Raw genomic sequence first — 17,066 nt, forward strand, 5'->3', positions numbered from 1 at the left:
AACAGGCAGAGTCAAACTCAGACAGCCAGGCTATACTGGATCAGTCAGGTTTCAAGGAGCTGATCATTGATTCTCCATGGTTCTTGATTCTCCATCAAGGAATCAAGGTCAGAGATTTTGATAGAAGGATATTCAGTCACTAAAACAGTGAGGCCACTAAAGGCCTAGACAATTCTGTAAAGCTGAACCTCGGAAAGGATAACATGTTTTCCATGTTCCCAAAAGGAGGCAGCACAAAAGCTGGGACTAGGGCACAGTAGGCTTAATCACCTCTTCATCACTCTTTCCTAGGGAAAACCTCTCAAGTCCCTTGCTCCCTTGCAATTAGCTGCTTTTCATTTTGAGCTTGTTCAACCTCCAATAAATGTTAAGGATTGTGACCAGGTAGTTACTCCAGTTGCACTAAGCTGGAGAAGGGATAAAGTGATACACTTATGAGTAGTTTGCTGCTCTAGGCTGTCGTTTGACATTTATGAATTAACTGGGATGCTAGTCATCCAGCTTGTCTCCCAGGAAACACCTTGATGCTGTTAAATGTCTTTCCATTAGATTGTGATTATGAAACCTGTCCTTCAGGGTAGATTCATCATTTCCAATTAACTCACTCAATAAAGACTCACTGGGCTCTTCCATCATTTCTTGCCTTCATGGAATTACTTGGCTGACCATTCATTCTGGTGTCAGTGGCATGAAAGTAGCATTATAAACTGTGATGGCTGTGTCATCCTTCCCATAACAATACTCAGTTGCAAGAATATTTGCTAATTTATTCATTCCACAAATACTCACTGAGCACCTACGAGTGCTACGGGAAGTATAGAGTAGAGAGTAGTGTTATGTTTAACAAGCAGGCAAATTCTCAGTTCCTCCACTAAATTAGCTGTGCCCCTTAGCTCCAATGAGAAACACACTCATCTCACCAAGCAATTATGAGGACTAAATGGATTCAGACATGTAACATGCCTAGAACATGGTACATATTACTTCACAATAAATGTTAGTTATCAGTATTATGATCACTATCTTTAGAAATTGGGTAAGCCACATCAAAGATATCTTTTCAAGGAGGAGACATTTGTGTAGAATTCTGAAGTGTTAGTATGTGCTCAGTTTTGTCCAACTCTTTGTGACCTAATGGACTGTAACCCACCAGGCTCCTCTGTCCAGATTTTCCAGGCAAGACTACTGGAGTGGGTAGCCATTTCTTACTCCAGGGGATCTTCCCAACCCAAGAATCAAACCCATGTTTCCTGCATTGCAGGCAGATTCTTTACCACTGTGCCACCTGGGAAGCCTTGAAGTGTTAGTAAGCATTGTCTATTTAGAAGAAATAAGAAAGGTCATTTGAAACAGATTTAAAATAGCCTGTGAAAATAATGGAGGTGTGAGGTCAAAAGAGAGGGACTGCCCATTCTGGCTGGATTCTGAACATTTGGAAGTAGAAGCTAATTGCAAAGGCAGGCCCTGGATGCTAAGCTAAGGGGGTTGAGTTTTCTATTTAAAGCTACGAGGAACCATTGGAAGATTTTATGATGGGGATGCAAAATGATCCATTTTGCACTTTAGAAAGATCATTCTGGCAGTGGTGATAAAAACAATCATTCTGGAAGGTCTTGAGGAACAGGAGCAGGAAGTGCCAAGAGTCTGAGCTAAGACAGGGCTAATGCAAATGAAGACAAAGGACACAATCAAGAGGAGTTTTGGAGGAAGTCTTCATATGACTTGATAACCAATTAGACCTGGGAAATGGATGAGAGAGAAGAGCAAGATGACAAAAGTTCCAAACCTCGGGCAAGTAAGTCAGGGATGAGCCATTTTCTGAGATGGGGAAAGACTAAACATGAAGCAGGTTTAGGGGTGTAATGATGAATTCATGTCTAGACCTGTTGAGTCTAAAATGTGGGGCAGGCAGGTGAGGATGTGCACTAGGCATCTGGATATAAACTTGGAGTTTATACATGAAGTTCCTATCAGTCATCTCTACCTGAGTGTCACTAGAGATACACTAGTGAGTGCTGAGTTTCTAAACTGTAGTTCACAACATGAATATGGATAAAGTTGCCCAGGAAGAGTATACAGAAAATAAAGGAATATATAAATGACAGAGAAAGAAGAAGAACCAGTTTCATGAGATGCAAGCTCCTACTAAGATCCCTAAAAGTCAAAAGAACAAATCAAGATTGCCCTCCTACGGACACACGCATGCTTAGGAAGAAGCCCACTTAAATTCACACATGGACCATTTTACAGAGTAGGTTACATTAACTATGAAAGTCAACCTTTTTTAAGCATTCATCAAAATCACTGACAACTCTAAAAACAGACCCAATATATATGCATGAAAGAGAGAAAAGAAAAACAAAGGAACTTCGAAGATTTGGGGCCTAAGTGACAGGCCCCGTACCACAGTTAAAACAGGAGTTTCCGTAAGAGTTAATATTGCATATAAGCAGCAGAGTGTGGTCAAGATAGAGATACAGCTATAATTTGCTTTTGGATTTACTTACATATTGAAGTTAAAACTACCCAATTCAGATTGAAAGGTTAATCTCTGTGTGTTTCACATAGAAACAATACTGGAACGGCAATGGGGCAAATCTAGTGTTCAGCTCTCTAAGGGAAAGGATTGAGCCATGAATCAACGGGTGTCATGGGAACAAGAACTGTGGTGCTTTTTTTGAGGACATTTTCAACCTGGAGGCAACTTAATTGCTTTCTAGATAACAAGAGACCCAGATATCAGAATCTTATTTTTGTGTTTGGATAAGCTATCATAACATGTATGCACATGACGTTCTCCAAGTTTAAATAGAAAGTGATTAAGACAGAAGCTTGTATCTTGGAAATTCCGTAAGGGGTATGCAACTTCTGATTCTGCCTCTTGACCAGAGTGTGTCTGTAATACAAAGTGGACCATTTTACAGAGCAGGGTGTATTAACTGTGGAAAAATCACAGGGCTAATACCCAGAGGGTGGTCATGTGTACCCTATTTAGTATGTTCTGGCCAATTCTGATGTCATAGTCCTTTATCTCTGAAACACTTGTTTTTATGTGTATTACAGTTTCCTTTTTACTCTCCTATGCTTTACACTCACAGCCAAATGAGAGTCAGTACAGTGCACTTGACTGTATATTCTCAACTAGTGAGAATCTATCACACACGTGGCACAGTGGTAAAGAATTTGCCTGCCAGTGCAAGAGAAGCAAGAGATATGTGTTTGATCCCTGGGTAGGGAAGATCCCCTGGCAGAGGGCATGGCAAGTCACTCCAATATTCTTGCCTGGGAAATCCCATGGACAGAGGAGCCTGGTGGGCTACAGTCCAGGGGGTCACAAAAGAGTCGGACATGACTGAGTGAATAAACAACAATAACAACAATCATTGAGTGACATGACTCTAACTGCCATTGGGTTCACCCTCAAAACATGTCAGTTTTGAGATCCCTTAGTAAAAGATATCTTAACATCCTTAACATCGAATTTAAGTTTTGCCTTTATGTAAAGTAAAAAAATTTTAAAAACATTAGGAATGCTATAGTTTTAGAGGGTGAGTAGACAACTTTCTAGAGCACTTTTTATAAATACTAATGAGATTAACTCTTTGATTTCTCTGGGAAAATGAGATACACAATCTCAAAATTTTATTCCCAAAGTGACTATAACCTGGATTCCTACATGAGGGACAAAACTATGTTTTCTATAAATATCTACTGAGTAAATGAATAGTTGGACTGCTACAGGTGTTAATTTTCAAGGGGAAGAATAAGTTGTCATTGTGTTTATTCCACCTATTGTATGCCCAGGTGACCTCTATAACATAAATTTACTGCAACATAGGTGATGAGTGTACATATGTGTTCTCCTCAAAGCAGAGAAGGAAAGCCTAATCTTCCTTTCTAACAAAAGAGAAGGGGTGCATGAGCAACATAAGTCAGAATAGGAGGAGAATAAGACTTCCAGGATTGGATCGAAACATGAGCCCACAGTCAGGCATTCACTGTTCTAAAGAAAAAATTTGTGGGAACACAGATTCAGAAAAGAGAGCAAAAACAAGAGAGGTTAGTTCAAAAACAAAAAGTACAATCAGAAATTAAGTACCATTTGCCAAGAATAGAATACATGATCATAGACCAAAAGGTAGCAGAGAGAGTGACCAAAAAAGATTTGGTACTAAATCTTTGGTACTAAAGATAGAGATCATGGTATTGAGAATTTAGTCAATTAAGATGAAGACATAAAGACAGGAGGTCAGGCTTCTGGTATTAGAGGGGAGTCAACTGGTACCTTTTTTTGCATAGTTCTTCTGTGTATTCTTGCTTCCTCTTCTTAATATCTTCTACTTCTGTTAGGTCCACACCATTTCTGTCCTTTATTGTGCCCATCTTTGCACCAAAGGTTCCCTTGGTATCTCTAATTTTCTTGAAGAGATCTTCAGTCTTTCTCATTCTATTGTTTTCCTCTATTTCTTTGCACGGATCACTGAGGAAGGCTTTCTTATGTCTCCCTGCTATTCATTGGAAATTTGCATTCAAATGGGTATATCTTTGCTTTTCTCCTTTGCCTTTTGCTTCTCTTCTTTTCTCAGCTACTTGTAAGGCCTCCTCAGACAACTATTTTGCCTTTTTGCATTTCTTTTTCTTGGGGATGGCCTTGATGACAGCCTCCTGTACAACATCATGAACCTCTGTCCATGGTTCTTCAGGCACTCTTTCTATCAGATCTAAGTCCTTAAATCTATTTGTCACTTCCACTATGTAATCATAAGGGATTTGATTTAGGTCATACCTGAATGATCTAGTGGTTTTCCCTACTTTCTTCAATTTCAGTCTGAATTTGGCAATGAGTTCATGATCTGAGCCACAGTCAGCTCCCAGTCTTGTTTTTTGCTGACTGTATAGAGCTTCTCCATCTTTGGCTGCAAAGAATATAATCAATCTGATTTCAGTATTGACCATCTGGTGATGTCCATGTGTAGAGTCTTCTCTTTTGTATTTGGAAGAGGGTGTTTTCTATGACCAATGCGTTCTCTTGACAAAATTCTGTTAGCCTTTACCTGTGTGTAGAGTCTTCTCTTGTGTTGTTGGAAGAGGGTGTTTGCTATGAACAGTGCATTCTCTTAGCAAAAATTTGTTAGCCTTAGATTCAAGGCATTAGATCTACAAAAAAGATCTTCATGACCCAGATAACCACATGGTGTGATCATTCACCTAGAGCCAGACATCCTGGAATGCGAAGTCAAGTGCGTCTTAGGAAGCATCATTACAAACAAAGCTAGTGGAGGTGATGGAATTCCAATTGAGCTACTTCAAATCCTAAAAGATGATGCTATGAATGTGCTGCACTCAATATGCCAGCAAATTGAGAAAATTCAGCAGTGGCCACAGGACTGGGAAAGGTCAGTTTTCATTTCAATCCCTAAGGAAGGCAATGCCAAAGAATGCTCAAACTACTGCACAATTACACTCATCTCACACACTAGGAAAGTAATGCTCATAATTCTCCAAGCCAGGCTTCAACAGTATGTGAACCATGAACTTCTAGATGTTCAAGCTAGATTTAGAAAAGGCAGAGGAACCAGAGATCAAATTGCCAATATCCACTGGATCATGGTAAAAGCAAAAGAGTTCCAGAAAAACATCTACTTCTGCTTTATTGACTATGCCAAAGCCTTTGACTGTGTGGATTACCACAAACTGTGGAAAATTCTTCAAGAGATGGGAATACCAGACCACCTGACCTGCCTCCTGAGAACTCTGTAGGCAGGTCAAGAAGCAACAGTTAGAACTGGACATGGAACAACAGACTGGTTCCAAATAGCAAAAGGAGTACGTCAAGGCTGTATATTGTCACCCTGCTTATTTAACTGATATGCAGAGTACATCATGAAAAATGCCAGGCTGGATGAATCACAAGGTGGAATCAAGATTTCTGGGAGAAATATCAATAACCTCAGATACGCAGATGACACCACCCTTGTGGTAGAAAGTGAAGAAGAATTAAAGAGCCTCTTGATGAAAGAGGAGGGTGAAAAAGTTGGCTTAAAACTCAACATTGAGAAAACTAAGATCACAGCATCTGGTCCCATCACTTCATGGCAAATAGATGGGGAAACAATGGAAACAGTGACAGACTTTATTTTTTTGGGTTCCAAAATCACTGCAGATGGTGACTGCAGCCATGAAATTAAAAGACACTCCTTGGAAGTAAAGTTATGACCAACCTAGACAGCATATTAAAAAGCAGAGACATTACTTTGCCAACAAAGGTCCATTTAGTCAAAGCTATGGTTTTTCCAGTAGTCGTGGATGTGAGAGTTGGATTATAAAGAAAGCTGAGAGCTGAAGAATTGATGCTTTTAAACTGAGGTGTGGGAGAAGACTCTTGAGAGTCCCTTGGACTGCAAGGAGATTCAACAAGACAGTCCTAAAGGAAATCAGTCCTGAATATTCATTGGAAGTACTGATGCTGAAGCTGAAACTCCAATACTTTGGCCACCTGATGCAAAGAACCGACTAATTGGAAAAGATCCTGACACTGGGAAAGATTGAAGGCAGGATGAGAGGGGGACAACAGAGGATGAGATGGTTGGATGGCAATACCGACTCAATGGACATGAGTTTGAGTAAGCTCTGGGAGTTGGTGATGGACAGGGAAGCCTGGTGTGCTGCAGTCCAAGAGTCATACATGACTGAGTGACTGAACTAAACTGAATTGGTACCTAGGTGAACAGACAGCTAAGCTTGCATCAAGGACATGAGCATCCTTATGTTTCTTGCTCATAGCACTAAATCTACACAGAGAATCTGGAAATAGAATTATGCATCTGAACTTATACCCTTAGACAGGAGTATGCCCTTAACCACTGAAGATGGATTTGAACTGTCTGCCCCATTAACTAGATTTTGCATCGTGTGAGGTAGTGATAGTAAAACTATCTTTAGAAAAATATTCCTCAAGTTGGCCATTACCAATCTATTTGTGGAAAATATGTAGTTTAAGGGCAATTTTAAAATGTAATATTTTTTCCAAGAACTAGAGATGTTAATTCAAACCATGTGTGAAATTGGAGAGAAATGAAACTCCAATCTGACCCAATCAAAAAAAGTCTCTGAGTTTTCACAAGATAATTAACCCACTGTTTTAACATTGCCACTAGAATAGTGTAGTAGAATACCTTTTGTTTGGTTTTAGTTTAGTTTTTAGTGCATGTGTGTGTTTTGAAAGATTTTGAATGTGTGTCTAGAATCTGGCTGAGTTCAGCAGTTCAAAATCGACCTTCATCACCCATTCCTTTTCTTTTTAAAACTCCCTTTCCACATTATCTCTTTCACTGTTTCTTACTATACTGCATTTGTTCTGGGAAAAGAGGTTGGATTTTAAACTTTGTCTAGTGATTTAACAGGAAAAAAGTTGAAATTGGTAGCTGAAATGGAGATAGATTTTTATATTAACAGAAAATCAAACAGTGACTAATAAAGATACTTTGTAAAAAAAACTATCAGTTAAAAAGGCAAAATTGGACTTAATCTTAGAATATGCTAGAGACAAAATGATCCTTTTGTCTCTTAATATCTAATGACAGTAAAAATGGAAACATTAGGAACTTATTTTTTTAGGTAATGACATTAATTAATATTAATTTAGGTTCTATTCTCTAGATGTGTATTTTGCTTTAAGACTTTTCTTATTTTCACAGATCATTCTAAACTTTTCAGAACTTAAGAAGCGTGTGAGTCATATAGGTCTTCATTTTGCAATCATAACCTCCATTGTGTGCTATGCTAGGTCGCGTCAGTCATGTCTGACTCTTTGCAACCCTATGGACTGTAGCCTGCCAGACTCCTCTGTCCATGGGATTCTCCAGACAAGAGTACTGGAGTGGGTTGCTATACCCTCCTCCAAGGGATCTTCCTGACCCAGGGATCAAACCCGCATCTCCTGCAGTTCCTGCACTGCAGGCAGATTCTTTAGCACTGAGCCACGAGGGAAGCCCAACCTCAATTCTACTCCCATTAAAATCACTTGCTCTCTGACACATGATGAGAATACAGTTGAATGAAATAGGTAACCAGTCTCAGACAGAAAGCCTGAATTTTGTACTTCTTCCACTATAAAATGCAGTAGCCCTGTTTATCTTTTGTCACTCACTGACTACTAGGTTCTCCATTTCTTTGGGGTCTTCAACTTCCTCAGCTTTCAACCATCTAAATATATCTTGCCATAAATTATTGCTAAGTGACTAGTGGTCATCATGCCCAATCCACTGTTTAAAAAATCTGAAATATAGACAACTGCAAAGTCTGCAAAACAATCCAGAAGAACCTCTTGAAAAGTCTCCTCTGTATGTGCTCCATGAATTACATGGCATTTCATATTTTTACAAGAGCTATTTTACATGAATGACAATATCACATAGTAGAAGAACTATTCCCAGTTGCCCACACTTCTAGACTATTCAGATTAATCTGACTTTTGCAACTTGCATTTATGGGAAAAGTTCTATCTAACCGCATTGAATTAGATTGTAGTAATTCATAGCTCTTGAATGTTAATGTATACAAAAGGATCTACAAAGATTCCCACAGAGGACCTCACCAGGGTGGAGATTGCAATTTGTAGCTATTGGATTTACTATAAAGTTATAACCGTAAGTGCATAAATTAAATTGGAATTACATTTCTCAAATGCTTTTTTAACTTCCTTAAAAATGAATTTTGAAGAAAGAAAAGATCATGAACTAAAAATATGCAAAAGAAGAAATGACAACAGGCAATAAATAGGAAAAATGTTCATTTGCATTAATCATCAGAGAAATGTACACTATAATACTATTATCACCCATTTGGGAAGAATCTAAACCATATTTTTAATCTGATGAGGGTATAATAAAATTACAGTTATTTTTATTTACTGATTATGGGGATAAAAACTGATATTCTGATTTTTACATGTAGGTGTGTGGGACTCCCTCATCCACCAGCCCGTGCCTGCAGCTGCAAGGCCTTCCCCGGAGGAGGCACTGGGACCTCAGCACACCTGCTGCCCAGGTGCTTGGACCGCCCAGGTTACAGACGACTTTCCTTCCCAGGGAGAGATGGCACAGACCTGACAGGTGAGCAGGGAGTTCAGAGGGGGGTGTAAAAGCTACAGGCCACCACCCCCTCCCCAGTGGTAAACACCGGTGGACAGCAGCTGACATCGATGCTGCCAGGACTGCAAAGGAAACTTTCTGTCGAGGGACTACTGTGTTCAGCGAGGAGGAGTTGGGGCTGGAACCTGGCTGCTGGGGAGACCATGGAGGCATCTGCGTCTGTGAAACGGGATGGATGAGAATTCAAAGGATACTACCCAGCGGGCTAAGGGCACCTAGAACGCCAAGTACTACGACCACTGACGTCCAAGGAAGCAGCTTATCCTCAGATGAACAGGTTCGCTAAGTGCTTTTAAATAATGGATTTGGGTAAACTTGGCCCATTTACCTTTGATCACTGCATTCTATAAGGGGATGCATCACGGGCAGTTATTGTCGAAACCCACCAAGAAAAACTTACTTTTTAAAAATCAGCAGTTCACCTTGGCAATTCCTGTCTCTTAAACACGCACGCATGAGATGACTATAAATAATTTAAGGAACTATAAAAAAAAAAACTGATATTCTGGAAAATGATTTGACACTGTGTTGTAGTAACTTTCAAAGGGTACATGATTTTAGATCTAATAATCACACACCTGTCTTAATTCCTAACATACATGTGTTCATTATATCAATTAGCAAAATAACAACCAAAATATTCAAAACTAGAGAAATATTTTAAAATTTGGTATGAATGGATTAAATATCACGCTGTCATTCAAAATTATATCTTCTGAGAGTATTTAATTATGTGAAATAATGTTTCAATATAAAGAAAACAAGAGCAAAATATAAAACCATGATCTGAGACAAATCTATAAATTATTTATGCACACAGACATATACACAACACCAGAAAGGAACAGATGAACATCAATCTGGTTATGGGTTTATGAGAAAGATTTTTATTTTTCAAATTTTCTTTTTATTTTCAGGGTTCTTTTTTAAAACTGTAAACATTTTTATCTTTTACCAGAGATGACAGTAATTGTAAGTTTCCTTGTCCAGAAAACTATCAATTGATAGAATGGAAACATCTTTACAAATTACCTTCTCTGATTTATGAAGTTTTTAGTCTTCCAAAATCAAGACATAATAGATGTTTCACCAACAATTAGCAGGCACACTAAGAGTATTTTATCTTAAGTCATGTATGTGAGTTTGACTCATTTCATCTCAATTATAGGCTTCCATTCAATTGAAGCTAAAATCAATATTTGGAAAAGGTAAACCCTGAAAGTCAAAGTGTGCACACATTGCACTTTTCAGAGTAGGGAGTAATGCCTTGTTCCAGCTGTATTTATTGATACTTTAGTTTTAAAAGTACAAGAGAGACTAGAGGACATAAATTTAAAGGTCCCTTTAAGAATGAAAATAGTAGAAAATTTTGAAAGCTTGTATCAGTGGTATTCAAATCTGGTTACACATTCGAATCACCTGAGAACTTTCAAACCTACTGATATTCAGAAAAAGAAATAAAAGGAATCCAGATTGGAAAAAAGAAGTAAAACTGTCACTGTTTGTAGATGACATGATACTATACATAGAAAACCCAAAAGAAACTATCAGAAAATTACTAGAGCTAATCGGTGAATTCAGCAAAGTTGGGGGATATAAGGTCAATACACAGAAATCACTTGCATTCCTATATGCTAACAACGAAAAATCAGAAAGAGAAATTAAAGAGTCAATCCCATTCACCACTGAAACAAAAGGAACAAAACATCTGGGAATAAACCTACCTAAGAAGACAAAAGAATTGTATGCAGAAAATTATAAGATACTGGTGAAAGAAATCAGGTGATTTAAACAGATGGAGAGATATTCCATGCTCCTGGGTAGGAAGAATCAATATTGTGAAAATGACTATACTACCAAATGAAACTTACAGATTCAACATCATCCCTATCAAATTACCAATGGCATTTTTCACAGAACTAGAACAAAAAATTTCACAATTCATATGGAAACAAAAAAGACCCCAGATAGCCAAAGCAGTCTTGAGAAAGAAGAATGGAGCTGGAGGAATCAACCTTCCTGACTTAAGACTACACTACAAATCTACAGTCATCAAGACAGTATGGCACAAAAACAGAAATACAGACAAATGGAACAAGATAGAGAGTCCAGAGACAAACCTATGCATCTATGGGTACCTTATTTTTGACAAAGGAGGCAAGAATATACAACTTGGAAAAGATAGCCTCTTCAATAAGTGGTGTTAGGAAAACTAGACAGCTATATGCAAAAGAATGAAATTAGAACACTTCCTAATGCCATACACAAAGATAAACTCAAAATGGATTAAAGACCTAAATGTAAGACCAGAAACTATAAAACTCTTAGAGAAAAACATAGGCAGAACACTCAATGACATAATCAAAGCAAGATTTTCTATGACACACCTCCTAGAGAAATGGAAATAAAAACAAAAACAAGTGGGACCTGATTAAACTTAAAAGCTTTTGCACAGCAAAGAAACTACAAAAAAGGTGAAAAGACAACCCTCAGGATGGGAGAAAATAACAGCAAAAGAAACAACCAACAAAGAATTAATTTCCAAAATATACAAGCAGCTCATACAACTCAATACCAGTAAAACAAATGACCCAGTCAAAAAGTGGGGAAAAGACCTAGACAGACATTTCTCCAAAGAAGACACACAGATGGCTAACAAACACATGAAAAGATGCTCAACATCACTTATTATTGGAGAAATGCAAATCAAAACTACAATGAGAAACCATCCTACATCAGTCAGAATGGCCCTCATCAAAAAGTCTACACACAATAAAGGCTGGAGAGGGTGTGGAGAAAAAGGAACCCTGTTGCATTGCTGGTGGGAATATAAATTGATACAGCCACTATGGAAGATGGTATGGAGATTCCTTAAAAAAACTAGGAATAAAACCACCATATGATCCAGCAATCCCACTCCTAGACATATACCCTGAGGCAACCAAAATTGAAAAAGACACATGTACCCCAATGTTCACTGTAGCTCTATTTACAATAGCTAGAACATGGAAGCAATCTAGATGTCCATCAACAGATGAATGGATAAAGAAGCTGTGGTACATATATACAATGGAATACTACTGAACCATAAAAGGAACACATTTGAGTGAGTTCTAATGAGGTGGACAAACCTAGAGCCTATTATATAGAGTGAAGTAAGTTAGAAAGAGAAATACAAATAACATATACTGATGCATATATATGGAATCTAGAAAGATGGTACTGATGAATTTATTTGCAGGCCAGTAATGGAGAGACAGACATAGAGAACAGACCTATGGACATGGGGGGAGAGGAGGAGGGAGAAGGTGAGATGTATGAAGAGAGTAACATGGAAACTTACAATACCACATGTAAAACAGATAGCCAATGGGAATTTGCCGTATGACTCAGGGAACTCAAACAGCGGCTCTGTGACCATCTAGAAGGGTGGGATGGTGGGGGAGATGGGAGGAGGGTTCCAGAGGGAGGGGACATGGATGCACCTATGGCTGATTCTTGTGGACGTATGACAGAAAATCAGAAAATTCTGTAAAGCAATTATCCTTCAATTTAAAAAGTAAAAGTGAGAAAAAAAAAAACTACTAATATTCAGGTCAAATTCTGACTTATTTGGTCTAAGATGGCCCATGGACTTTGGAATTTTTTTTTTTTTAAGTTTCTAAGGAGACCAGTGTTAAGAATCAAATTCATACTTTCTGACACTTTCAGTATTCATTATCTGAACAGAAATTCACTAATTATTTGTCTTTTCATTTAAACCTTTAGTATTAATCCTAAGGATTTCTTACAGCCCTTCACATGACTAGAGTTTGCTTTCTTTTGTCATTAGTCATATTCCATTAACCACCAAGAACTGTTGAATCTATTACTAAAGAAAGCTGTTAGGTATTGTATTGCTCCAAATATAACTACCTGTAAGCTCCTTTAGTCAACTTGAAATGTGTTCAGTTCTTGGTGATGGACTAGATATGGATGAAGAAGAAGGAAGTGGTCAAAAGGAGGATGCTAAAGTTGAGAGCCTGAGCAACTAGGTAATGAGTGGAGTCATACTTAAAGAGAACTGGAGAAGACATAGCCTTGGAGGAAAATCTCCTGAGGCCAACTCTGTACACAGTTGAGTTTGAAGAGCTATTATGACATCAAAATAAAGACGTTTAATGAAGCAACTGGATAATGTATACAAAGCACAGAGGCAAGAAGAAAATAGATAAAGGGATTATTGAATAACAGGACATTGCTAGATAAGTAAAGAAAACACCACCCCACTCACATACACATATACATACACACACACGAGGGGCAAGAAGATTTTACAATGTTAGCAAGAATGTTATTAAAATGATGACTATAGTCTCTAAACCTAGATAGGGAAGGATGAGAAGAGACTAGTGTGTAGAAAGACACTGGAATCAACAGATTGGTTTATAAACTTCAAAAAAGTGTTTGAGGCAAATTACTAAATGCAATCAGGTAAAACAAAAATAAAGCAAAGAGAGAAAGACTCATGATTAGCACTGCAAAATCATTTTTTGTTTTCTCACCTCAGATGTGGCATTATTTTCTTCTTGACACCATTACATTGGTTTTTCTCATGCCTATCATGGTTGTGGGGATCATAGATACAGCCATGGAGAGTGTTGGCACACTTCTCTCTCTATTTCTATATGCTTTCCAGATGTGTTCACTTAGCATCTAAATAACGTTATGTCAGTCAAATGTTCACTTACCATTGCTTATTTGAAAACTAGGCTGTTATTAGCAAGACTGGTTTCTAATCCTGGTTCTGTCACCAACAGTTAATGGTGATCCTATCATTTGTAAAATTGCTAAATTGATATCTCAGTGGTATCCTCCAGCTTTAAGATTCCAAAATAATGACTTTATGTGATAAGCTTGTCTAATACTCTTATATTCACAGAGATATTCTGGGGAGTAGGGGCAGAGCTGGGGAAAAGCTTTAAAAACTTTTCCTACTCCTTGCTAGGTAAGAGACATTCCACGTTTCTCTGATATGGCCTGGGACTTCTCCCAATGTTTTCACATGCTCATTATGGCATGCCTTCACTTTATACCTCAATTCTTATTAACTGAAATTTGCTGGAGAAATCTCAAAAATCTTAGACTACGTGACTAAATACTTACATGCACTTCTCAGGTCCTTAATTGTAACTTTTGCTTTCAGTTTTTGGCAAGTCTCTTCCTAACTCAATTTCCTCTCTTTCATATCTATACTGGCTTTCAAAACATTTTCAACTATTCTATCTTTAAGTTTTGTCATATTGGGCTTTTTTTAACTCCCCAAATTGGCCACATTGATCTTCATTCTCTTCAACAACATAGAATTCTAAAACATCCATGAATGTGCCTTGATTCTCATGTCGTCATATTAACCTTGGTCTATACAGGCTTGTTATTTATTACTTTTATTTTTACTTCAAATGAATTTTCTTTAACATTGTTGACTTTTCAAATATAAATATTCTTTGTTAAAGCTTTTTCTTTCCCCTTTCTTATTGTTTTCTTCGTATTCATATTAAAGACTGTACTATTCATGGTAACCTGAGACTAGAGATTAGTTACAGGCTGTTTGTCCCTCCAACACTGTTCTTAATTTATTTTTATATTCCTGGTCAAAATTCTTCTCGTTTGTCCCATTAACTTCAGTTATATTTTTTTCTGATTATGTAAAAGTAACTTTCAATTATATATCCAATATCTGGCTTTTGGTAAATAAATTAATCACACAATTAAGCCTGTTTCCCAATTTTGCAAGTGTGTTCCATTAATCAGCATTTGAAATTAGAGAAGTCTCTCTCCTAAGGTTTTCAAAATAGAGTCAGTTTCCTTCAATGGCTACTTTTTGTCACCTCCTTCATCTATTCATTAAACTATTCATCCACAACATATTTGAGCTTTTTTTTTTTTTTGCTTTCTTCTCTGCAATCACCCTCTGTGTTTTTACAGTCTAACTTTATTGAGGCTTTTGAAAGCTAAGTTGAAGATCTCTCTTGGTGAATGTCACATTGCCCTTGAAAATATGTGGGTTATTTTCAAATATCTTTTGATATTGATTTCTAAAATAGTTCCACAGTCATAACAGACTCTACAGGATTTCAATACCTTTAGACTGTGAAATTTTTGCACTTTGTTTTATGTCTCTGGATATGTTTTGGTGTCTCCTAGTTTACACTCTATAGGAACCTGAATAGAATTTGTATCCTACTGTAGAGTGAAAACTGTATAAATCTTAATTTGTTGAACTGGTTCACTGTGCTTTTCAGGTCTACTATATCTTTCTACTTCTCTGTATATTCATTCTATTAATTTTTAAGAGTTTGATAATGAAACTCCAACTAAAAATCTTTATCTACATAAAAAAAAATTGTAACATGTAGTACAACTATATGTAACCTTATTCTGTATTTTCCAAGTCTCATGTAAATGTGTTATCATACTTTCATAATTTAAAAAAATCTTTTAAGTATTTGAGCATTTTTCATACCCAGAATCTGTGATACAAAGAAAATAAAATGTTTTCCACATTCTCCAGGCATTCAGTCTAGAATGAGGAGACATGTGAACAAATAATTACAACGTGTGGTAAAGCCAAACCACAAAATGTGATTCTTGACAGTGGCATCCTAAGGAACTTTAGAAGAAATAGTCCCATCTCCATGACCTTTCTTAGATCAAGTACATCAAAATATTAGGTATTTGCCCTGAGTCTCCGGAGTTTTTTGACATTCCCAGGTGATTCAAACATGCAGCTGGAGGTTCGCGCCCTTGTCGTAAAAAAACAAAGCAGAAAGCACTTAATCTCCGCCTGGAGTGAGGAGAAGAGAAAGTATATCATTTTACAGAGGCCAGCAGTGAATGGTGAGGACAGTACATTGGGCTGGGCACAGTTGAGAGGAAGCATTTCAGGTAAGCAGAAGAACAAACACAAACCCAAGGCAGGAAAGAGTATAACACACAGGTCAGTGTAGCTGGAAGATGGTGTGAATGAAGCGGTGAGGAGGAAACAATCATCCAAAGATAGCACCTAAGTGGATTGTGAAAGGCTTCCAGAACTTCACACTTTGTCCTACAGAAAGGAAAAACCATCGTGGAATCTTCTTCCCTAATGCAGGGTGAGCCACCATGGCCAACACAGGACTGCCCCTAGGAGAAACTGATTCCATGGACTCAGACAGCATTACTTCAGCAAACACTCCAGCTCACCTGATGGTCCTGTGAGTCTGGGGATGTGTGCTCAGTGACTAAGCTGGGTCTGACTCTGTGACCCCATGGACAATAGTCCACCAGGCTCCTCTGTCCATGGGAATTCCCAGGCAAGAATACTGGAGTGAGTTGCCATTTCCTTCTCTAGGGGATCTTTCCAACCCAGGGATCAAACCATGTCTCCTACATCAGCAGGCAGATTCTTTACCACTGAGCCACCAGGGAAGCCCATGAATTTGGGAAATACTAACTTAAAACAATCTCTAGGGGATGGGAGAGTACCTCTAGGGCCATTGAAGTCTTAGGCCAGAAATTAACTTGGAAGTTTGGATTTTGTGTTAATCATATCATCTGAAGAAATCTAGAGCATAGGAAGGAGAAGGATAATATGCAAATAAAAGAATTGGCAGTAAATATGATATAGACTAGCAATGTCCAATAGAAACACAATGTGAGCAAATGATTTTAAGTTTTTTGTGTGTAATTTTATGTAATTTAAAAGTTTTCTAATTGCCTAATTTTTTAAAAGACAGTTTTAGTAAAGTATTTTATTGAACCTAATATACCAAAAATACTGTTATTTCAACATATAATCAATATCAATCTTAACTGAAATCAACCCTGAATATTCACTGAGCACTCATTCCTTGAAGCATCAAGGTCTCTTCCAATGAGTTGGCTCTTTGCATC

This window comes from Cervus canadensis, chromosome 12, assembly GCF_019320065.1.
Source record: "Cervus canadensis isolate Bull #8, Minnesota chromosome 12, ASM1932006v1, whole genome shotgun sequence".
In the NCBI taxonomy this organism is placed as follows: Eukaryota; Metazoa; Chordata; class Mammalia; order Artiodactyla; family Cervidae; genus Cervus; species Cervus canadensis.